Source organism: Bufo gargarizans, chromosome 10 (assembly GCF_014858855.1).
Source record: "Bufo gargarizans isolate SCDJY-AF-19 chromosome 10, ASM1485885v1, whole genome shotgun sequence".
In the NCBI taxonomy this organism is placed as follows: Eukaryota; Metazoa; Chordata; class Amphibia; order Anura; family Bufonidae; genus Bufo; species Bufo gargarizans.
Window position 1 is genome coordinate 2,261,253 of NC_058089.1, and position 24,844 is coordinate 2,286,096.

Here is a 24,844-nt window from a genome sequence, read left to right on the forward strand (position 1 = left end):
ACCTTCAAATAATTATGTTCAGTTATGCACTCAATACTTGGTGGGGAATCCTTTTGCAGAAATGACTGCTTCAGTGCGGCGTGGCATGGAGGCAATCAGCCTGTGGCACTGCTGAGGTGTTATGGAGGCCCAGGAGGCTTCAGTGCGGCGTGGCATGGAGGCAATCAGCCTGTGGCACTGCTGAGGTGTTATGGAGGCCCAGGAGGCTTCAATGCGGCGTGGCATGGAGGCAATCAGCCTGTGGCACTGCTGAGGTGTTATGGAGGCCCAGGATGCTTCAATGCGGCGTGGCATGGAGGCCATCAGCCTGTGGCACTGCGGAGGTGTTATGGAGGCCCAGGATGCTTCGATAGCGGCGTGGCATGGAGGCAATCAGCCTGTGGCACTGCTGAGGTGTTATGGAGGCCCAGGATGCTTCAATGCGGCGTGGCATGGAGGCAATCAGCCTGTGGCACTGCTGAGGTGTTATGGAGGCCCAGGATGCTTCGATAGCGGCCTTAAGCTCATCCAGAGTGTTGGGTCTTGCGTCTCTCAACTTTCTCTTCCCAATATCCCACAGATTCTCTATGGGGTTCAGGTCAGGAGAGTTGGCAGGCCAATTGAGCACAGTAATACCATGGTCAGTAAACCAGTTACCAGTGGTGTTGGCGCTGTGAGCAGGTGCCAGGTCGTGCTGAAAAATGACATCTTCATCTCCATAAAGCTTTTCATCAGATGGAAGCATGAAGTGCTCCAAAATCTCCTGATAGCGGCTGCATTGACCCTGCCCTTGATAAAACACAGTGGACCAACACCAGCAGCTGACATGGCACCCAGACCATCACTGACTGTGGGGACTGGACACTGGACTTCAGGCATTTTGGCATTTCCCTCTCCCCAGTCTTCCTCCAGACTCTGGCACCTTGATTTCCGAATGACCTGCAACAGTCCAGTGCTGCTTCTCTGTAGCCCAGGTCAGGCGCTTCTGCCGCTGTTTCTGGGGAATGCGGCACCTGTAGCCCATTTCCTGCACATGCCTGTACACGGGGGCTCTGGATGTTTCTACTCCAGACTCAGTCCACTGCTTCCGCAGGTCCCCCAAGGTCTGGAATCGGTCCTTCTCCACAATCTTCCTCAGGGTCCGGTCACCTCTTCTCGTTGTGCAGCGTTTTCTGCCACACTTTTTCCTTCCCACAGACTTCCCACTGAGGGGCCTTGATACAGCACTCTGGGAACAGCCTATTCCCTCAGACAGGTCTTTCTGTGTCTTACCCTCTTGCTTGAGGGTGTCAATGATGCCCTTCTGGACAGCAGTCAGGTCGGCAGTCTTACCCATGATTGCGGTTTTGAGTAATGAACCAGGCTGGGAATTTTTAAAAGCCTCAGGAATCTTTTGCAGGTCTTTAGAGTTAATTAGTTGATTCAGATGATTAGGTTAATAGCTCGTTTAGAGAACCTTTTCATGATATGCAAATTTTTTTAGATAGGAATTTTGGGTTTTCATGAGCTGTGGCCAAAATCATCAATATTAAAACAATAAAAGGCTTGAACTACTTCAGTTGTGGGTAATGAATCTAAAATATATGAAAGTCTAATGTTTATCAGTACATTACAGAAAATAATGAACTTTATCACAATATGCTAATTTTTTTAGAAGGACCTGTATATATATATATATATATATATATATATATATATAGATATACACACACACACACACACACACACACCGCTATGGGCACAAGATTCACGCCCGGTTTTGCTAATTTATTTATGGGTAAATTTGAGGAGAGTTACATATACCAGACCAAATACTGGACGGACAATATCATCTCTTTTAAAAGGTACATTGATGATCCTGTCGTTATTTGGAGGGGAAAATGAAAGTGTTGAAGAATTCATGTCACATTTGAATAACAATGAGTTGGGAATTTCATTTATGGGGTCCCACCACAATATTGGGACAGAATACCTTGATTTAGAGCTTTTCATACTAGGGTGCGAAATCTTGACTCGCACCTTTTTTTTTAAAAAGTAGACCGCAACAGCTATCTGGACTACAAAAGTGCACATTATAAAATGGAAACAGAACATTCCATTTAGTCAACTCAAGAGAATTAGACAGAATTGAGCCCTGGAGAGGGATTTCGAAAAACAAAGCAAAGTCCTTTACTCAAGGTTCAGAGAAAAGGGGTATCCCAATGAGATCACCGAAGCGAAAAAACCAGCATCAGGACATCGCCTGCTGCCCAAATCTAGAACAACCTCCAGAGAGACGATGCAATCATTGAATTTTATCACAACTTACAATCAGAACCACAGTTTGGTGAAATCTATCTTAAATAAACATTGGCACTTACTAAAAAAAAGACCCTATCTTAAGTCAAATCATCCCGTGAGCACCCCACCTTACCTAAAGAAGGGCCCGTACCCTTAAGAATATTTTAGCTCCTAGTGAAAATGAACAAGTATACAGATACCCTACAAAAACAAGGCAGTAAAAAATGTGGACAATCTAGATGCCTGTGCTGTGAAACTACACTGAACAAAAGTATAAACGCAACACTTTCGGTTTTGCCCCCATTTTGCATGAGCTGAACTCAAAGATCTGAAACATTTTCTACAGACACAGAAGACCCGTTACTCTCAAATACTGTTCACAAATCTGTCTAGATCTGTGTCAGTGAGCGCTTCTCCTTTGCCGAGATAATCCATCCCCTCTCACAGGTGTGGCATATCAAGGTGCTGATTAGACAGCATGAATATTGCACAGGTGTGCCTTAGACTGCCCACAATAAATGCCACTCTGAAATGTGCACAGTTTTGAATAATTGGGGGGGGGGGGGGGGGGAGAGAAAACCAGTCAGTATCTAGTGTGGCCACCATTTGCCTCACGCAGTGCAACACATCTCCGTGGCATAGAGTTGATCAGGTTGCTGATTGTGGCCTGTGGAATGTTGGTCCGCTCCTCTCCTGTGCGAAGTTGCAGAATATTGGCAGGGACTGGAACGCGCTGTCGTATACGCCAATCCTGAGCGTCCCAAGCATGCTCAATGGGCGACATGTCCGGTGAGTGTGCTGCCAGGCAAGAACTGGGATGTTTTAAGCTTCCAGGAATTGTGTACAGATCCTTGCAATATGGGGCCGTGCATTATCCTGCTGCAACATGAGGTGATGGTCGTGGATGAACGGCACAACAATGGGCCTCAGGATCTCGGCACGGGATCTCTGTGCATTCAAAATGCCATCAATAAAATGCACCTGTGTTCGTTGTCCATAACATACGCCTGCCCATACCATAACCCCACCACCACCATGGGCCACTCTATCTACAACGCTGACGTCAGAAAATTGCTCACCCCCACGACGCCACACACCGTCTGCCATCTGCCCTGAGCAGTGAAAACCAGGACTCATCCGTGAACAGAATGCCTCTCCAACGTGCCAGACGCCATTGAATGTGAGCATTTGCCCACTCAAGTCGGTTACGACAACGAACTGCAGTCAGGTCCAGACGCCGATGAGGACGACGAGCAGATGAGCTTCCCTGAGACGATTTCTGACAGTTTATGCAGAAATTCTTTGGTTATGCAAACCGATTGTCGCTGCAGCTGTCCGGGTGGCTGGTCTCAGACAATCATGGAGGTGAACATGCTGGATGTGGAGATCCTGGGCTGGTGTGGTTACACGTGGTCTGCGGTTGTGAGGCCGGCTGGATGCACTGCCAAATTCTCTGAAATGCCTTTGGAGACGGCTTATGGTAGAGAAATTACCATTCATTGCACGGCAACAGCTCTGGTAGACATTCCTGCAGTCAGCATGCCAACTGCACGCTCCCTCAAACGTTGCAACTTCTGTGGCATTGTGCTGTGTGATCAAACTGCACATTTCAGAGTGGACTTTTATTGTGGGCAGTCTAAGGCACACCTGTGCAATATTCATGCTGTCTAATCAGTACCTTGCTATGCCACACCTGTGAGGTGGGATGGATTATCTCGGCAAAGGAGAAGCGCTCACCGACACAGACTTATACAGATTTGTGAACAATATTTGAGAGTAACGGGTCTTTTGTGTCTGTAGAAAATGTTTCAGATCTTTAAGTTCAGCTCCTGCAAAATGGGAGCAAAACCGAAAGTGTTTATACTTTTGTTCAGTGTATCTGCCAAACAACTATTTTCACAAACAAAAGACATTGCGAGATGTACTGGATCTATAAACGGAATAGTCTCAGCCCCTACGGTCTTAATGAAGCATTTGAGATCAATCTCTGAATCCCTTCAAGGATAATATCTTACTAATTAAGCCCGTATTGCTTTTCTTTTTATTTTATTATGGAAAACGCCCCCGCCCTTTTACGTTTAATGCCTTATTACATGCATTTCTATGCAATAAATTCATAACGTAAGGTTATTACATAAGGCTATTATGATTTACCATCATGCTATAACAGAATATCCCCTTATTGCTATAACAAAAATCTTTTTAAAAAATGATTTAAAAATTATTATTCAAATCATTTTATAAAAAAAAAAAAATATTACTGTTTATACCTATCAGGTCACCTTTCAGCTTCCTGGATTTTTAGTATGCATTTTATCAAGCTAAAAAATATTGAACCTTACCAGCATAGTGTAATTATGTCTAACCATACCAAACCATATACAGCTGCAAGAAAAAGTATGTGAACCCTTTGGAATGATATGGATTTCTGCACAAATTGGTTCATCTAAGTCACAACAATAGACAATCGCAGTCGGCTTAACCTAATAACACACAAAGAGTTAAATGTTACCATGTTTTTATTGAACACACCATGTAAACATTCACAGTGCAGGTGGAAAAGTATGTGAACCCCTAGACTAATGACATCTCCAAGAGCTAAATGGAGTGAGGTGTCAGCCAACTGGAGTCCAATCAATGAGATGAGATTGGAGGTGTTGGTTACAGCTGCCCTATAAAACACACACCAGTTCTGGGTTTGCTTTTCACAAGAAGCATTGCCTGATGTGAATGATGCCTCGCACAAAAGAGCTCTCAGAAGACCTACGATTAAGAATTGTTGACTTGCATAAAGCTGGAAAGGGTTATAAAAGTATCTCCAAAAGCCTTGCTGTTCATCAGTCCACGGTAAGACAAATTGTCTATAAATGGAGGACGTTCAGCATTGCTGCTACTCTCCCTAGGAGCGGCCGTCCTGTAAAGATGACTGCAAGAGCACAGCGCAGACTGCTCAATGAGGGGGAAGAAGAATCCTAGAGTGTCAGCTAAAGACTTACAGAAGTCTCTGGCATATGCTGACATCCCTGTTATTTCTGCCAAAGGAGGTTCAACCAGTTATTAAATCCAAGGGTTCACATACTTTCTCCACCTGCACTGTGACTGTTTACATGATGTGTTCAATAAAAACATGGTAACATTTAACTCTTTGTGTGTTATTAGGTTAAGCAGACTGTGATTGTCTATTGTTGTGATTTAGTTGAAGATCAGATCACATTTTATGACCAATTTGTGCAGAAATCCACATCATTCCAAAGGGTTCACATACTTTTTCTTGCAACTGTTATAAGGGTTCCTCTATATATGTCACGTTCAGGTATCTCTTATTCCTAATATGACTCAGGTTGGTTTCCCTACCTGACGCTACAGCGTCTAACGCCATGACAACAAGTCAGGTGATCGCAACTACAGCGATCACGTGACTCGCCCGGCAAGGAGCGCGTCTGGGCACAACATTTGTATATCCTCCCCATGACCACTAGAGGCAAGGCGGTCACGTGACTAATTAATCATGTGCTCATCTCTCCCTGCCTCCCATAGGCCATACCAACGAGAAAGGCCACGCGATCGTCGAGATTGCGATCACGTGACCTGCATTAAAAAATACTTATTTTCCCTCATTTACCCCATTTTTAGGCGTTTTTATCAATAAAAGATGGATGTAGGTATTATGTTCTTGTATTTATGGGATTTTATGATATGAGTTTGTCACAAATTATGGAAATATTGGAACTCCTTGAGGGTGTGTCCTCCCCATAGAACCGCCCACAGGTGCGTTTTTCTGGCTTTTTCGGGGTATAAATATATGTAACAGTGAATACATTCATATGCTGCTTCTTAACCTGATGAAGGGGGCCCAAGTACCCCTGAAACGCATTGTTTTACTTGCTTCATCTAATGAGCAATTCCAATTAAAGAAGAAATATTTATCATATCTACACCTGTCCTGACCGGTGATTTTGTGCCTAAAAGTGCGGTCCTACCATATTGCTATTACACCGGCTTTGGAGAGACTGGGCTTCTTCTCCTGAAGAATCGGACGCTTTGGCTGCATACCCGGCGACAGGACAATCGTACCTAATAAGTCTACAATAGTGTGGTGCCTACCACAACCACCTAAGGTGAGCCTCCATTTTTCGTTCTATCCACCAGTATATTTATTTGGAACGTACTCCCCTATGGTGCGCTTTCTTGTATGTGTCTTTACAGCTTCTTTACGCCTAATTATATAAGTTCCAAGGCGATTCCAGGGCAGTCTCTTCCCAATAGCAGTATATAGTCAAACGGCAATGACGATAACTAGTAGTAGTCCCTGAGCTTCTTCTAAACACTGTGCAACCTTTCCAAGATGATCACTGACATGAAAAACTCTCGAAAATGTGGTCGGCATCCCAGAGACTACAAACCATCCACATGCAAAAAGTCTCACAATCAGCTCTGCAGTTCCTGGACTGACGGATGCAAATCGTCAATAAAATAAATATATTCAGGAGCAGCAACACAAACGGCTTTTGAAGAGCAGGGAATGGTGTTTACGCAGCAGCTGAGCAGGGGATCGCAGATCCAAAGCGGTCCAATGGCATGTAGAAAAATAGGAAAGCCACAGCAGCGTCTCACCAAAGGTTTCTTTATTCAGGAACACTCCTCATAACAGGTCATAAAAAAGCATTTCGCAGCAACGTTTCGGCTAATGTTAGCCTTTGTCAAGCATAGCAATCACTAAAAATCACAGCCTATAAATAGCTATTCATAAGTCCACCCACACCGCTAAGTAACCAATAGGATTAAAAATTTATATGCAACACACCTGTATGTGAAACCAGCATACACCGACACACTAATCAGCTGGCACAAAACATACCCATTTGAGGCCATCACCCATAAGACCCCGCCATCCGTCCCGCGTCCCATAGCTGGCAATGCGCATGTCTGTATGCGTCATCGCACGCGCCACCACAAGGCAGCGTGCGTATGACGCAACCAGATGAGCCCCGACGCATATTCCACGCTGGACCGCATACGTCATCAGGCGGCGGCCGGCGAATATCACCAAACCACTCCCACCTGGCACGCCAAATTGGAATATGCATGAGGGTCCAAATGGGGCTGTGTGCAGAGGGCGATCGCACCGCTGTTGTACATAAACAGCGTGCAAGAGGCGCCTATCAGGAGCACAGCAATAAGACATATCAAAGCGCATCACCCATATCACTAACGCCAGGGCAGAATAAGGGGATATAAAAAGGCGTGTGTGCCCCAAACGGGTACAGAAAACATACTGAAGAAGTGAGAAACACCAGATGTTAATAACAAATAGCGTACTCACTAAACATAGGTGCCAACTAGTGGGTGATATCACATACAACTGTGTATGACAAAGTCCACAACAATCATTATGGTACTATAGAGCGGTGTGGTTAGAACACATAATTAAAAGTACATAGCAAAAAATAGCAAAAATACTGTAACAGAAGAGGGATATGAAATCAAGTGTATTGAAAAAATGTCCGATCTTTAACTGATACCAGCCACATTAAACTCTAAATTTAAACCAAATGGCTGTAGGGATTTCAGTGTGTAGATCCATTTGAGTTCCTTCTTCCTTAATATCGCATCCCTGTCACCCCCTCTCCGTAATGGCCCCACACCATCAATAACTCTAAAGCGAAGCTGGTTAACAGAATGCCCCGCTTCCACGAAATGTTTCGCAACGGGCTTATCCATGTTCATCTTGCGTATGGTACTCTTGTGTTTGTTAATGCGTTCTCTAATCTCCATAGTGGTCTCCCCCACATAGATAAGGCTGCAAGGGCACTGGATAGCATAGATCACATCCCGTGACCTGCAGGTGTAATAGCCCTTGATTTTATATTTCTTCCCACTATACGGGTGGGAGAAAGATTCACCTTTGAGAACGTTACCACAATTACAGCAAGATAAACATGGATAAGTCCCGTTTTTGCGTGGTGCAAGCAGTTTTTGTGAAGGTGACTGCCCACCTACATCGGATTTAACAAGTCTATCACGGAGACTAGGGTTCCGTCTGTATGCCATCATCGGCGGGGATCTAAACTCTTCTATATCTGGCAATCCCCGTTGGAGTATATGCCATTCCTTTCTAAGGATGTTAGCAATGTTGCCACTATCCCGGCCGTAGATGGACACAAACGGAACCCTAGTCTCGGGGGTCATCCTTTCTGACTTCCGTAGTGCGGTGCACCTGTCAACCAGCCTCACCCTGCGTTTGGTTTGGGTGAGTAGGGGTTTCGGGTAACCCCGTTCCAAGAAACGTGTGCACATCGTGTCAATCCTCTGCGCACACGTGTTTTGGTCTGAAACAATTCTCTTCACTCGTAGGAGTTGACTCCATGGGAGCGAGTCAAGCATTCTGTGTGGGTGATAGCTATCATGCATGAGTAAGGTGTTGCGGTCAGTGGGCTTCCGATAGAGGTCCGTAGCTAAAAAACCCTCCATAACATAGACCCGCACATCTAGGAACTGCAACTCACTAGAAGAAACAGTAATAGTGAATTGCAGGTCCGGGACACCCGCATTCAAATGAAGATGAAACTCGTCAAGTTCATCTCTTGTGCCTGTCCAGATCATAAAGATGTCGTCGATGTAGCGCCACCAACACAGGACTCTCCCAAAAAAAGGGGAGCGATACACAAGTTTGTCCTCCACCGCAGCCATAAAGATGTTAGCGTAGGTGGGGGCCACATTGGACCCCATAGCCACACCCCGCTGCTGCTGGTAGAAGGTGTCCCCGAAGAGGAAATAACTCCTCTTCAGGACCACCTCCAGAAGGCGGAGGACAAATCGGCACACACCCGGGGAGAGTCCCATGTCGGACAGGGCCACATCGACGACATCTAACCCATATGTATGGTCAATCGATGTGTATAAAGATACTACATCGAAACTGACCAACAAAAATTGGGCGGGCAGTTGTAAATCCTGTAATTTAGAAAGAAAATGCCCAGTATCCTTGATATAGGATGGGGCGGAGGTCGCCCGGACCTGCAATAACTTGTCCAGAAAGACAGACAATGGATTGAAAACCGAGCCCCTGCCAGAAACAATCGGTCGGCCCGGTGGATCAATCAATCTCTTATGGATCTTGGGGAGTATGTATAGCATTGGGGTGATAGGGTGGGGCACCGTAAGATATTGGTACAAACCATCATCTATGATGAAATTTTGCAGTGCCTCCTCCAATATCACCCCAATGCTACGCATAATATCCCATTTGGGATGCAAATCGTCAAACAGTCGGCCAAACAATAAGTGTGAAAGGTGCTGTTAACTGTTAATCCTTCCAAAATCAGACAAGTCAATGTCATAAACAGCAAATACCTTGCTCGCACGTACGGCTTTCTGATCCAGGACAGTTTATGAAGGTCTTCTCCAGTTTTTCCTCAGGCATTGTTCAGAAACGATGTTTCTCCTGGAGCTGAACTAGCATCTGCCCTGAACAGCAGGCAGAGCTCAACTCAGAGGGGAAAGCCAATTCCCTCTGCTGAGTCAGGGCATAATTAACTAAACAATGCCACCTACAGACAGCTTCTGGAAATACATACAAAGCAAGAACAGATTAAATAACAAAATCAAGAACAATTTGCAAGTACCTTGTTCTGGGGTACTGCAGAGGTGGGACCTGTACCTATCTGACATCAATGTCTGAGATAGGGATACCACTTTGATCATATCTCTACTGCTAAATCTTTGTTAAATGGTATATAGTTCCCTACAATGTATCAGTGCAGATAAAATCTATTAATCTACGGTACAAACTGTTTAGTTTTATGAAACTCAAGACTGGATACAGTTGTAGCAAATGCTCAGCTGTGAAGTATTAGATCAAAATAAGTTTCAATTTCTGAGTGTAGCAATTCACTGCAAGCAGAGATCTTACATATTTTAAATACAAATTACATTAGAAATGTTGCAGTTTGGGAACCTACCCCTTGAGAAGCTTCTTGCACAATTGCCTCCATGCACAGGCTAATCTCAGCTGCAGTATTTAGTAGTGAAATAAATTACTATGGGGGAGGGGCGAGCCCAGAGGTTATAAGCAGCTACGCCTCCGCACGTCATTCATTCAGTGTCTCGTCCAGTCGGAGGATCGCAGCGTCACATTGTATCTGCCGGGTGGTAAGTGCATTGTTTGAGACCTTCCAGGGTACAGGTTGTATGGTAATGGTGTCCCTGGATCTGATCCCTGTGACAATCCTATCTGTCTAATGACTGTGCAGAAGGCAAATACTTGAAGTTTCAGGTAATATCTAGAGGGGGCTGAGAGGAGACCCAACTTTTCACAGTCATTTTGCAGGTTTCGCTGATTTAGGGGTGGATGAGGGCAATTGGAACTATTTTATTATGTTCTGAATAGCATTTCCCCATAATGTCCCATCTTTGGCTTTTTGCCGATGGTTCCTGTGACTGTGTCTGCCGCGCCATGTGATTTTACAGTGGAGGGTGTAAGAAATTTAGGGTTGGGGTTAAATATGTATCACTGAATCTGGTCCTAACGCTCTAAAAGACTGCGTGATGTAGAAACAAATTGTTCTGCTAATCGCTTGTGAGAAAGCACAACGTGCACGATCCAGAACTGAAAGGCAAGGCTGACGCGGACGCGTCACGGTGGAGTCATTACCCTGCGTGGAACATCCTCCCTCGAGGTGAGCGTCATCCAGGTTCTACCTGAAGCCTCGGGCTCATGCACACGACCGCTGGATGTTTTGTGGTCCACAAATTGTGGATCTGCAAAACGGAGATTCTGGCCGCGTGCATTCCACATTTTGGGGAACGGAACAGCCCATAATAGAACAGTCCTAGCCTTGTCCGTAATGCAGAGAATAGTAGGATATAAGGACACAGAGTAATTTCTGTTTTTTTGCAGCCCCATTGAAGTGAACAGTCACGCATACGTGAACGTGACTCTGACACATGACGCCTTGGTTATCTCGTGACAAAATCCATTGTAAATGTAGTTATGGTTTTATTGCCACCCCGAGGATAGGTCATCAATAGTAAAAGCCCGGCCAACCCCTTTAACCGTCACGTTTAGCTCGGCTGCATCTGAACTACTGTAATTGCGCCTGTTTTAGAGGCTTTTGTCTTGTTCGCCTATTTTTATTTTTTAGACTAATTCAGAAGTTTTCTAACTTTTGCAAGTTTTTCCCCGATCTATTCATGTAGGTGCGCCTTTTTTTTGGGCCTGAATTTGTCACAAAAACATTCTAATTTTGACTCCACTCCAGGGCTGGTGAATTTTTCTTTTTGGGCGATTATAGTCACACTTTCCTGGAGACGAGCGACTTATCATGCGCAAACTAATTCGACCAGTCTAAGTGAATATGAACCTGTCGTACTGAAAAAGAACCACCAGAGGGCAGACTAATAGCAATACGCCGAGTCTAATTCATCAATAATAAATACTGTGGAGTACTGCCGCCGATTACCTGATGAACGAGCAAATGCTCAGTCACCAGGCAATCCAAATCTTTTGACGTGTATCTAAATTCTCATTTTCAGGCGGCAGATGGTGCTGCGTAATCGGTGCTCTGCTGCCGGCAAACAATGATTCAGCATAGAGACGAGCGATGACATAACGATCACTGCTCCCTATACTGCAGGTAATAGCAGCGCTCTTCTCTGCTGGCGAGCAGGCGATGCCGGGAAGGAACTCTTCCCCCCTTATAAATCACACTGGGTGGATATTGAGGGCACACTGCGATCGCCTGTCAATTTACTGTTTGCCAAAATGACGTCTCTGAAAAAATGTCCTTTGACTTCTTTACCCTGTAATGTTAAAGGGGTCCTCTGACTTCATCAAGTGGCGTTTATCACATAGACAGGGTTAATACCAGGCGTTGAGATTCTCCATATTGCCTCCTTCAAGTGTGGCGCATATTTACTTCTATGTTTATACGACTATTTATCTACATGTATATAAGACAACCAGCGTTACTGCGCATGCGCACTTTACCCTTATGTGTTGTCATATCCGGTCGCCTTTCAATTCACACATGTCACCTGGGTCAGGGCACATTTGGGTTTTTACTATGGTGTTTGACCTATCCAGTCACCATTTTCTTATACCCCATGCAGACCCATCATCCGCTGTAAATACGCACTGGTTAAATGTTTGGGTACATAAACAGGCTATAGCGGTTATATATTAGCCCCTGCTTGCGGCGATACGTGCGGGGTTTCCCTCCAGTGCCGAGCACTTTACTTTATTATGCATCGGTTATTGGGGCGAGAGTCTTATTTGATATATTTGCAGTTTTATGTTGTTTTTGGCCATCACGTGATCGTGTTCTGAGGGAATCTGATATAATGTTATTACGTCTCAGGGGAGAGGCCGTTGTGAGAGACCTGTTAGATGAATGGTCTCTTGGAAACGGTCTCTTTTGTGATTTTAGACATTTTTGACTCTGTCTCTGTCCATATTCTGTACTCTGTTTTTACATATAGCCCTTGTTGCATTATATGTGGTGTTCTCTGGCTGTATACGGCCTTTGTTCTTGGTCGGAGTCGTGTCATGACCTCTTTATATACGTTATAATGAGAAGCTGTTGGGTGATGGATAAATGATCGCCCTGTCACCGTGTCCACCTGGAGACATAACTCGCAGGAGGCGAGGTAACTAAGTGCAGGTCATTTATTTAGGCCTCATTTTACGACATACATGTGACCTAGTACGGAGCGCGTATCTTTGGAGCGCGCACAAATAATCAGGTGAATCGGTTGCGAGCAGTTGCACGGAGGCCGCAGCGTCACAGACACCACTACGGATCAGTCGTGAGCAGTTGCACGGAGGCCGCAGCGTCACAGACACCACTACGGATCAGTCGTGAGCAGTTGCACAGAGGCCGCAGCGTCACAGACACCACTACGGATCAGTCGTGAGCAGTTGCACGGAGGCCGCAGCGTCACAGACACCACTACGGATCAGTCGTGAGCAGTTGCACAGAGGCCGCAGCGTCACAGACACCACTACGGATCAGCCGTGAGCAGTTGCACAGAGGCCGCAGCGTCACAGACACCACTACGGATCAGCCGTGAGCAGTTGCACAGAGGCCGCAGCGTCACAGACACCACTACGGATCAGCCGTGAGCAGTTGCACGGAGGCCGCAGCGTCACAGACACCACTACGGATCAGTCGTGAGCAGTTGCACGGAGGCCGCAGCGTCACAGACACCACTACGGATCAGTCGTGAGCAGTTGCACGGAGGCCGCAGCGTCACAGACACCACTACGGATCAGTCGTGAGCAGTTGCACAGAGGCCGCAGCGTCACAGACACCACTACGGATCAGTCGTGAGCAGTTGCACGGAGGCCGCAGCGTCACAGACACCACTACGGATCAGTCGTGAGCAGTTGCACGGAGGCCGCAGCGTCACAGATACCACTACGGATCAGTCGTGAGCAGTTGCACAGAGGCTGCAGCGTCACAGACACCACTACGGATCAGTCGTGAGCAGTTGCACAGAGGCTGCAGCGTCACAGACACCACTACGGATCAGTCGTGAGCAGTTGCACGGAGGCCGCAGCGTCACAGACACCACTACGGATCAGTCGTGAGCAGTTGCACGGAGGCCGCAGCGTCACAGACACCACTACGGATCAGTCGTGAGCAGTTGCACGGAGGCCGCAGCGTCACAGCCACCACTATGGATCAGTCGTGAGCAGTTGCACGGAGGCCGCAGCGTCACAGACACCACTACGGATGCCATGTAATACAATCTCCTTAGATTCCAGGTACCAATTTAAGAAATGAAATCCATCCACCACCCGCCCTCTACAGATATGACGACTATACACCCCAACACGCAGGGAATAAGAGGGTCTGTACGGATGGGGGATGCTATAGGGATATACAGTAACCTGCATTCCGCCGACTCCTGGACGGCATGTGACAGACTTGTGTTTGTACATAACAGCCAATCAGAGGTGGCAGAGCGGCCATGATACAGGGGGGGTGACTCTGACTACCTCAGATTCCCTGTGGCTGGGCTGTAGTCACCGATCACAGCTCTGCACTATTAGAGCTGAGCCAAAAAGCAGCCAAGCAGTATACAGTACACCGTTTTGTGTAGGGTCATTGCTAGGTTAAAACATTCGGGGCCCCTGATGTTTTGTCCGAGGCCCCGAATGTCCTGCCTGCCAGCTAGATACAACTGTAAGTTCTCAGGACAACAATACAATTGAATCTAATGCACTGGAAGAGCTGAAGGACCTGTGGTGACAGCACAGATCATGTGACCATCAAAACAGGTAGTGGTCGAGGACCTGTGATGATGTCACCATCATGTGACTGGTACAATAGAGAATGGCAGTGAAGAGGAGAAGTTCTGGGGGAAGAAGCTGTGGTTAGGTTGGCTACATGAGGAGAGGTAAGGGAGAGGCAGAGCAATGCTGGGAGTTGTAGTTATTTAACTGGGACTGTATGTTAGGGCTGAAGGGAGGGATGTTATTTACATGGGACTGAATGTTGAGGGGGTGATGTTTACATGGCGCTGCATGTTGGAGGCGGCTGGGGAGGAGGTGATGTTATTTACATGGAACTTTATTTTGGAAGGGGGAATATAACTGCAGGGGGCATTATAAAAACTGGGGCACTTCAGGGTGAGCATTATAACAGTAGGGGGCAGTATAAATACTGGTGACATTAGGCGTTCTTATTACTACTGGGGGCTCTATAGGAGGGTCTTATAGATCTGCCTTTTTTCTACTAAGCGCACTATGGGGGCCTTATTACTACCGAGGGGTCTGTAGAGAGCTTTATTACCACTGGGGAAACAATGGGGGGCCTTATTACTACTGGGGCTCTGTGAGAGTATTAATACTGAAGGGCTCTTCTACTAATGGAGGCACTCTTGGGAGCGTTATCACGGTTGGGGGCCCTGTAGGGCAGTATTACTAATGGGGGGGCACTCTTGGGGAGCGTTATCACTGTTGGCGGCACTGTAGGGGGAATTATTACTAATTAGGGCATTCTAGAAGGGAATATGGGGGCACTATTACTATAGGGGCACTATTATTTCTTCAGGATAGTATTGGGGGGCACAGCGAGCAGCAGGATAACACTGTGGGGGCTCCAGGTTGGGGGATGATGATAGAAATGTGAGGAAGCTGAGATGTCCGTGTGTCACACTCTGCAGAGACGAGGAGCGGCTGAGAGAAGTTGTAAGGACGGAATGGAGAAGATGATGACAGAGAAGTTCTACATCGGAGGAGACGTCACCTGGAGGCCCGGGATGTGAGAGGTAAGTGCTGCTGTATAGCGAGTACAGGAAAATGCAGTGTGGGGGGGGGGGGGGGACTTAAGAGAACTGGGCCATATTCATTGGGGCTTGGGCCACGGATCCTTTCAGACCCTAGCAACGCCCCTGGTTTTGTGTATTCAGCGCCTTGCAGGCGTTTGGGTCTCCGTGGTTACAGACTTTGAACACATCATGTGAGGTCTTATCCGGCAGTAATCGGTACTTTCCTTCCATCTGCCTCCTTCTGCTGTAGGGAGACGGAGTAAACCCTGACTGCCGGGTCAGACCGCATAGTGTTAGTGATCGGCCACCTAGCCGGTTTGGCTTTGGGTTAAACCCTAAGGGTCCATTCACACGTCCTGTTTTTTTTCATCCTGAAAAACGGTCCGTTTTTTGCGGATCCGTTGTTCCTGAAAATGTTTCCGTATGTCATCCGTATGTCATCCGTTTTTTGCGGATCCGCAAAAAACGGAAACATGTATACATTTCAATAATCAAACAAAGTTGTTTGGATTTCTTTGAAAAAAAATTGAAAAAAAAAATAAAATAAAAATTTGTTATGTGTTTCCAGGAACGGAATCCGCAAAAAACGGATGACATACGGAATGACATCCGAATGTCATCCGTTTTTTGCGGATCCATTGACTTTGTATTGTACCAGGATCCGATTTTTCAGGACAAGAATAGGACATGTTTTATATTTAAACGGACATGCGGAACGGAACAACGGAAACGGACAGCACACATTGTGCTGTCCGATTTTTTCCAGGACCCATTGAAAATGAATGGGTCCAGATCTGGTCCTGATCTGTTCCTGAAAAAACGGAACAGATCAGGAAAGAAAAAACGGACGTGTGAATGGACCCTAAGGGCGTTATTCTGGTGCTCCCCTGGTATTCACCCTTTAACCCTTGTACAGGGATCTGGACTTCGCTGCAGGGAAGCAGATGGACGGCCACCTCCTGGGATAGTCCTTGTGTAGTTCGCATCAGAACACCTTTGCTGGTCACAAGGGAATCTAAAAGCTCAGGCACCCTCCAACTGGAGAAGGCCCCTTAAGTACCCAGGGACCCCCTGCCGCTGGCCTGGGCTAAGCTCCATTCAAAAGAACAGAGCTTAGCCCCGCCCAGGCCAGTGATACTAGTCGTGACGTCACTGGGCCAGCAGTAAACAGTGAGAAGACTGCGGTGCTGCTGGCGCGCCACTGCCTTCTCAAACAGCTGATCTGCAGGGGTCCCGGGTGTCGGACCCCCGCCGATCAGATGCTGATGATCTGATCAGAGTCAGTTAAAACAAACTGTAGAACCCCTTTAAGAGGCTGGAGGTGAGTGTGTGCACCCTAAGAGTACAGAAGCTGGAGCACAAGGCAGCAGCATGGTGAGCGGCACAGGTATCATGCCCACAGGGGAGAGCAGGGCAGCGACGGGCATATACTGCCGACCTAACACGTCTCTAACCATGAAGAGACAGGTCTGCACCGGTGCAGTAGAAAGTATTGCTAATTAAGCTTAATTCTCTTATTTTATCTGAATTGGCGCATAAAAACAAAATCTGTTCGCACGTTGCCACAATGAAGTAATATTGGAAGGTTCATCTCACTGGTTGAATGTTTGTGGCTACGACCATATGAGCCTCTGTTCACATCTGACTTGGAGGCTTAAAGGGGTTTTCCAGGATTTTAATATTGATGATCTATTCTCAGGATAAGTCCGGCACCCCCGCCGATCAGCGGGTTGAATAGGAGGCCGCGCTCCTTCCCTTCGTTGTTTGCCTGCTCGCCATGGACATCCCAGCAGTGATCAGTGTAATTACAAGCAGCCGCTCCATTCACTTCTATGGGACAGCTGGTTCCTTCCTGACAATATGTGGACGTCCCGTGGCCAGATCCCACACTGTTGAATAGCGTATATGATGGGGAAGAAAGACGCTTGACAGGGGATGCGCACTGAGCTCTCAGGCTGCAGCACATCCAAGAAAGCAAGTCTTGAAACAGCAAATTAAATATCAGCCGGTAACGCATTGGATGCCGCACCTCTGCAGGTAGAAACCGACGCCTCTCAACTTTTCTAATTGACAATACTTACCGTATTTTTCGCTTTATAAGACGCGCTTCCCCCCCCCCCCAAAAGTGGGGGGGGAAATGGCCGTGCATCTTATAAAGCGGATACTTCGCTGGCCGCGCTGTGTGGAGGGAGGAGCGGGGACACTCATGGCGGGGCCCGGTGCAGTGACTCTACTCTAATACACCGGGCCCCGCAGCTGTTAAGTACATTCAATCCAATTAAAATCTTAATGTATACCGCACTGTTCTGTACTTACTGTAGTAGCGTATGTATAGCATTAGTACTGCGCAGACAGGCAGCTCCCTCGGTCATGCGCAGCCTGCCCCAGCTCCCTGCTCATGCGCCGCCTATCTCACTTTATGAATGAACAGGCAGGCGGCGCATGAGAAGGGAGCTGCGGGTCTGTGTCGTCCAAATGCTATACATACGGTACTACAGTAAGTACAGAACAGTGCGGTATACATTAAGATATGGATCGGGTTGAATATACTTTACAGCTGCGGGGCCCGGTGTATTAGAGTAGAATCACTGCACCGGGCCCCGCCATGAGTGTCTCCACCTCCTCCCTCCACACTGATGCATCTGATGGGGGCTCTGTAAATGACACTTATGGGGATCTGTGGATGACATAATTGTCATCCACAGACCCCCCCCATAACAGGGCGTCATCCACAGATCCCCCCCATAACAGGGCGTCATCCACAGATCCCCCCCATAACAGGGCGTCATCCACAGATCCCCCCCATAACAGGGCGTCATCCACAGATCCCCCCCATAACAGGGCGTCATCCACAGATCCCCCCCATAACAGTGAGTCATCCACAGATCCCCCCCATAACAGTGAGTCATCCACAGATCCCCCCCATAACAGTGAGTCATCCACAGATCCCCCCCCATAACAGTGCGTCATCCACAGATCCCCCCCCCATAACAGTGCGTCATCCACAGATCCCCCCCCCATAACAGTGCGTCATCCACAGATCCCCCCATAACAGTGCGTCATCCACAGATCCCCCCATAACAGGGTGTCATCCACAGATCCCCCCCCCCCATAACAGGGCGTCATCCACAGATCCCCCCATAACAGGGCGTCATCCACAGATCCCCCCATAACAGGGCGTCATCCACAGATCCCCCCCCCATAACAGGGCGTCATCCACAGATCCCCCCATAACAGGGCATCATCCACAGATCCCCCCCCATAACAGTGCATCATCCACAGATCCCCCCCATAACAGTGCATCATCCACAGATCCCCCCCATAACAGTGCATCATCCACAGATCCCCCCCATAACAGTGCGTCATCCACAGATCCCCCCCATAACAGTGTCTGTCATCCACAGATCCCCCCCCATAACAGTGCATCATCCACAGATCCCCCCCATAACAGTGCATCATCCACAGATCCCCCCCCATAACAGTGCGTCATCCACAGATCCCCCCCATAACAGGGCGTCATCCACAGATCCCCCCCCCATAACATGCTTCAGAAAAAAAGTAAAAAAAATGCACCTCTTCCCGGAAAAAGTTTTAAAATGGAAAAAAAAAATCCCCTCCGCATGTCTGGTATCGCTGCATCTGTAACAACCTGAACTATACAACGATCACAGAATTTATGTGCATGGTGAACGTCATATAAAAGAAACCTTAATAACTGAACAAAAAACTAATGAAAATATCTTATTTACCCCAAAATGGTACTACAAGTCAGACAGTAAGGCTACTTTCACACCGGCGTTTTAGCTTTCCGTTTGTGAGATCGGTTCAGGGCTCAGCGTCCAAAACGGATCAGTTTTGCCCTAATGCGTTCTGAATGGAAAAGGATCCGCTCAGAATGCGTCAGTTCACCTCCGATCCGTCTCCATTCCACTCTGGAGGCCGCCTGCAGCGTTTTGGTGTCCGTCTGACGAAACTGAGCCAAACAGATCCGTTCTGAGACACAATGCAAGTCAATGGGGACAGATCCGTTTTCTATGGCACAATCAGGCACAATAGAAAACGGATCCGTCCTCCATTGCCTTTCAGTGGTGTTCAAGATGGATCTGTCATGGCTAAGTTAAAGATAATACAAACGGATCCGTTCTGAACAGATGCAGGCGGTTGTATTATCTGAACGGATCCGTCTATGCAGATCCATGACGGATCCGCAGCAAATGCGAGTGTGAAAGTAGCCTAAAAATCAAGCCCTGAAAATTCTTATTTTTTAACTGATTGTACAAAAGTAGCAAAAATTTAAAATATATATTTATGCTGCAAAATGTAAGTCCATGGTGAAAGCCCTTTTTTTCCCCCATTCCTCTAGAAAGAGTTAATAAAAGTGAGTTATGTGCAGCCCTAAATGTTACTAAAAATGATAACTTATCTCATGAAAAACAAGCCCTCATACGGTTACATCGACAGAAATTTAAAAAAGTTCTAGCTCTTGAAATGCAACGATGAAAAAACATTGCCTGGTCACCAAGAGCTAAAACAGGTCGGCCACTGAGGGGTTAATATGCCAGAGCCAATCGGTGTGTGAACGAGGCCTGATGGAAGCGAGCGAGCATGAGCTAAATGGAATGCGTCATCTCCAACCAGGGCTTCAGACCTCACACCCGCGGATGTCACATGGACACTTTGTTTCCGATTATTACACAACTGTAACAAAGTTACAAGTGAAATGCGACTTCCTGTCCAGAGCTTCTAGTGCAAGCTGCTATACCCTTGGCTGGAGGTCTCCGGGGGGTGCACACGTGAGTACACAGACAGTACATATTACAGCTCCTGTCACCGCAGTGGAAGGTTTACATTCCATCATGTACTCGGCACGAACCGTTACCTCCACAGCTCGGCCAGGAGGCTCCACCCTGAGGTCTGTGATGCAGCGTTTGAAGACAAAACTCTACTGAATCTGCTCTGGCATCGGCTTCCAAAACTGCCCGAGCCTTAGAAGTCTTCCGAATAACTGAATGGCTAGTTTGATGAATAATCTGCACAGTTCTGCAGTCAGTCCACTGTGCGGGGGGTCGGAGACTAGGGGCCCACCTTGAACATGTGATTGTTGGATTGTTTATTGCATAAACTGCAGTGCTGCATCTGAAGGGTTAAATGTCCTTTACCGGGTGAGCTGGCTCCTGACCAGCGTCCTATTTAAACATGGGAGCGGCCATCTTGAACATGATTATGGGGGAGGCCATCTTGCACGTTATTACAGGGGCAGCCATCATTCACATTATTACAGGGGCATGTACAAAGCAGTAAGAAAATTGCTTTACGGCTGCCCCGTGGTCCATGGACACAATGGACAGGAGGGGACCTCATTGACTTCTACAGAGGTCATTGTGCAGGGAAGGAATAGATAAGCTCTAACAATCACCTATTGTGAATGGTGGATCCTGTCTTATCTGTACACAGAGGTGATATCTCCTTATTATTACAGACAGGATTAGAACGATAGCTAAGCAGATAACTGCAGTAAAATAATCAATACAGACCAAGAAGTGGCGCCTAGTATTAGACTTCGTGGTCAGTGTGAAAACTGCAGGATTTTATGGTTTTTGTTTATATATAGATGTTGACCTGGAAAATTATCAAAAATATGGTAAACATAAAAACGTAGTTTAAGCAATAGGTCATTTTCTGATGACACATTCCCTTTAAAGGGAACCTGTCAGCAACGTTAAGCTGCCCAGACTAACGGCAGAATAAAGTACAGACAGGTGAGCTGATTTCAGCGGTCGTTTATAGGTTAAAAGTAAGTGGTTGCCAAGAACCAACATCACAATGATTGCAGACTGGGCCTGGAGAAGAGTCCTGGGCACCTGAGAAGAGTCCGGGTTACTCCTGATCTCCTGCTGATGACTGAGCGGCTTCTGCCTAGTTTTCTCCCTCTCTCTCTAGGAGAGAACTGCCAATCATCAGCAGAGGGAGAGCAGGAGATTATAATAACCAGGACTCTTCTCAGGTGGACGGGACTCTTTTCAAAGCCTGGGCTGCAATAATTACCAGGTTCACCGGGTAAAGGCATCTCTTTGTTTGCCGGCAGCAGATTGTGCCATCTAATCACGTTCTGCTGCCGAGAGAGAATGATTCAGTATGGGGACGAGCAATGGCATTAGTGATCACTGCTCCCTATACTGTGGAGGAGATCGCTGCAGGTAAATGTGTCTCCTCCACTGACGAGCAGGAGATTGTCAGGAAGGAATGCTTCAGTATGAGGACGAGCGATGGCATTAGTGATCACTGCTCCCTATACTGTGGAGGAGATCGCTGCAGGTAAATGTGTCTCCTCCACTGACGAGCAGGAGATTGTCGGAAGGAACAACAATCGTCATCTGAATCTACCAGGGTAAAACAGCCCTAAGACGGTCTACAAATCTAGGTACAAAGTATATGTTTACCTGTGATCTTGCTGTCCACGATTATCCCGACCATAAATTCTTCTGGGTTTTGCTGCGCTGGGTGCGCCTGATAAGATTTGGATTTTCTCCATCTGACTCAACCCTTAAACTTCTTATCTACAGGAGAAACTCGAAAAATTAGAATATCGTGCAAAAGTCCATTTATTTCAGTAATGTAAATTAAAAGGAATTGCATTAATGCAGCTTAAAATTAGAATTTTGCAACAAAAAAAAAAGGTTTAATATTCTAGGCTCAAAGTGTCAGACTCGTCATTAATCCACACCCCCTGATCAAAGGGAACCTCAAAATTGAGACTTTGGGGTTTCATAAGCTGTAAGCCATAATCATCCAAATTATAACAAATAAAGGCTTGAAATATCTCGCTTTGCCTGTAATGAGTCTCATATGTTAGCTTCACCTTTAACCTCTTCAGTACACACGGCGTACCGGTACGTCATGTGTATTTCCGATCACCGCTGCATCTCTATTTTCTCTAATTCTTGTTGAACACCTAAAGGGTTAAAGTTTGTAAAATCAGTTTTGAATACCTTGAGGAGTGTAGTTTCTAGAATAGGGTCATTTTTAGGTGGTTTCTATTATGTAAGCCTCAAGATTTCAAGATTTGCTTCTAAACTTCTAAGCCTTGTAACCAGGGGTCGAGTGGAGGGGGAACGCATGGGAACGGCGTTCCTGCACTATTTTCATGGCAGGAACGCCGTTCCCTTTCAGCCTCAAGTCAGGAGAACACGGCTGAATCAGATTCACAGGGGGAGACGGAGCGCACTGTGCAGGGCAGGCTAAGGGAGAAGGGGCGGCTTCAGTTGAGAGGAAGCTGTCTGTGCCGCTGCCTGCGACTCCTCTCATGGCACCCCGCCCCCTAATGACATCATCTCCTTCACTACGAGATCATTCATTTAGAAAAGTTTGTCCTAGGATTCGAACTCACGACCTCTACACATCAGAGGAAGGCATTTAACCTCACAGCCATGAAAGCTGTCTAGGTAGTTGCTTAAAAAAAAAAATATAAGACTTCTACTTATACCTAGTGTACTGATACCTAGTGTACAACCATACACATGACAGCTGCCCACTGTGTATGGATGTAGCAGAGCTGGGTGTGTTGGGGCAGCTGTCATGTGTATGGTTGTACACTAGGTATCAGTACACTAGGCATAAGTAGAAGTCTTATTTTTTTTTTTTTAAACAGCTACCTAGATAGCTTTTATGGCTGTGAGGGTAAATGCCTTGCCTCTGATGTGTAGAGGTCATGAGTTCGAATCCCAAGACAAACTTTTCTAAAAGTGTTTTTTTTTTTTTTTTATAAGACTTCTACTGATACCTAGTTTACTGATACCTAGTGTACAACCATACACATGACAGCTGCCCACTGTGTATGGATGTAGCAGAGCTGGGTGTGTTGGGGCAGCTGTCATGTGTATGGTTGTACACTAGGTATCAGTACACTAGGTATAAGTAGAAGTCTTAGTTTTTTTTTTTTTAAGCAACTACCTCAACAGCTTTTATGGCTGTGAGGGTAAATGCCTTGCCTGTAATGTGTAGAGGTCATGAGTTCGAATCCCAGGACAAACTTTTCTAAAAGTGTTTTTTTTTTCTTTTTCTGATACTTCTACTGATACCTAGTGTACTGATACCTAGTGTACAACCATACACATGACAGCTGCCCCAACACACCCAGCTCTGCTACATCCATACACAGTGGGCAAAGTTACCTACAGTAGAAGTCTTATATTTTTTTTTTTTTAAAGTAACAAGCTAGACAGCTTTCATAGCTGTGAGGGTATATGCCTGGCTTCTCCTGTGTAGAGGTCATGAGATCGAATCCCAGGACAAACTTTTCTAAAAGTGTTATTTTTTTTATTTATTTTTTTAGTCCGCAGCGGCACAAATTACAGCATGCTAGATTTTCTGTGCTTTTTTATTTTTTGGAGGGGGGGGTTGCAGTGGATCTTGGGTGAGTTCCCACACTTTTTTTCCCAGGACTTGACCCCTGCTTGTAACGCCCCCCAAAAAATAAAATGTAATTCCCCAAATTATCCAAACATAACGTAGACATAAGGGGAATGTAAAGTAATAACTATTTTTGTAGGTATTACTATGTATTATAGAAGTAGAGAAATTGAAACTTGGAAATTTTTGGCAAATTTGGTATTTTTTTTATAAATAAAAAATGATTTATTTATTTTACTCCATTTTACCAGTGTCATGAAGTACAATATGTGACGAAAAAACAATCTCAGAACGGCCTGGATAAGTCAAAGCGTTTTAAAGTCATCACCACATAAAGTGACACTGGTCAGATTTGTAAAAAATTGCCTGGTCCTTAAGGTGAAAATGAGCCCGGTCCTTAAGGAGTTAAGTTGCATTACTGAAATAAATGAACTTTGCACTGTATTCTAATTTTTCGAGTTTCACCTGTAATCTGCTCAAATTCCTGTGACTGTGTGCTGATAAGCTGATGTATCTAAGCCTTCCACTTGTCATACTGGCCCACACTGACCAAGGTGAGTGAGAGATTTTGGCATAAGTTTGTACAAAAATAGCTGAATGGCACAGTTTAGTGCATCAAAAGTCAGTCACAGGGATCTCTCCCATGATCCATTTATACACAGGACCGTGACAAGAGGACATCCTCCATGTCTAGAGGAAAGATGGTTTCTCCAACATAGAAAAGGATTCTTTACTGTAAGAGCAGTGAGACTATGGACTCTTTACTGTAAGAGCAGTGAGACTATGGACTCTTTACTGTAAGAGCAGTGAGACTATGGACTCTATACTGTAAGAGCAGTGAGACTATGGACTCTATACTGTAAGAGCAGTGAGACTATGGACTCTATACTGTAAGAGCAGT

The 24,844-nt window shown here is 46.2% G+C and overlaps 1 protein-coding gene and 1 long non-coding RNA gene across 4 annotated transcripts in view; one reads left to right on the forward strand and one right to left on the reverse strand.

Moving 5' to 3' along the window:
* The window catches only part of LOC122920885, a 68,943-nt gene that overhangs the window by 36,349 nt on the left and 7,750 nt on the right, over positions 1-24,844 (reverse strand). The window contains exon 2 of the long non-coding RNA XR_006386945.1: positions 21,975-22,091. This is a non-coding gene — a long non-coding RNA (uncharacterized LOC122920885). The remainder of the gene's footprint in view (positions 1-21,974; positions 22,092-24,844) is intronic.
* Positions 10,368-24,844, forward strand: part of LOC122920881 (alpha-1,3-mannosyl-glycoprotein 4-beta-N-acetylglucosaminyltransferase C-like) — a 42,299-nt gene continuing 27,822 nt past the window's right edge. Inside the window, exon 1 of one of the 3 annotated variants that reach the window (XM_044270683.1) lies at positions 10,368-10,410. The gene's annotated coding sequence lies outside the window, so the exon portion shown is untranslated. Of the gene's footprint in view, positions 10,411-20,155; positions 20,328-24,844 lie in introns of those variants that run through there. The other 2 variants (XM_044270682.1, XM_044270684.1) reach the window with 2 other exon arrangements.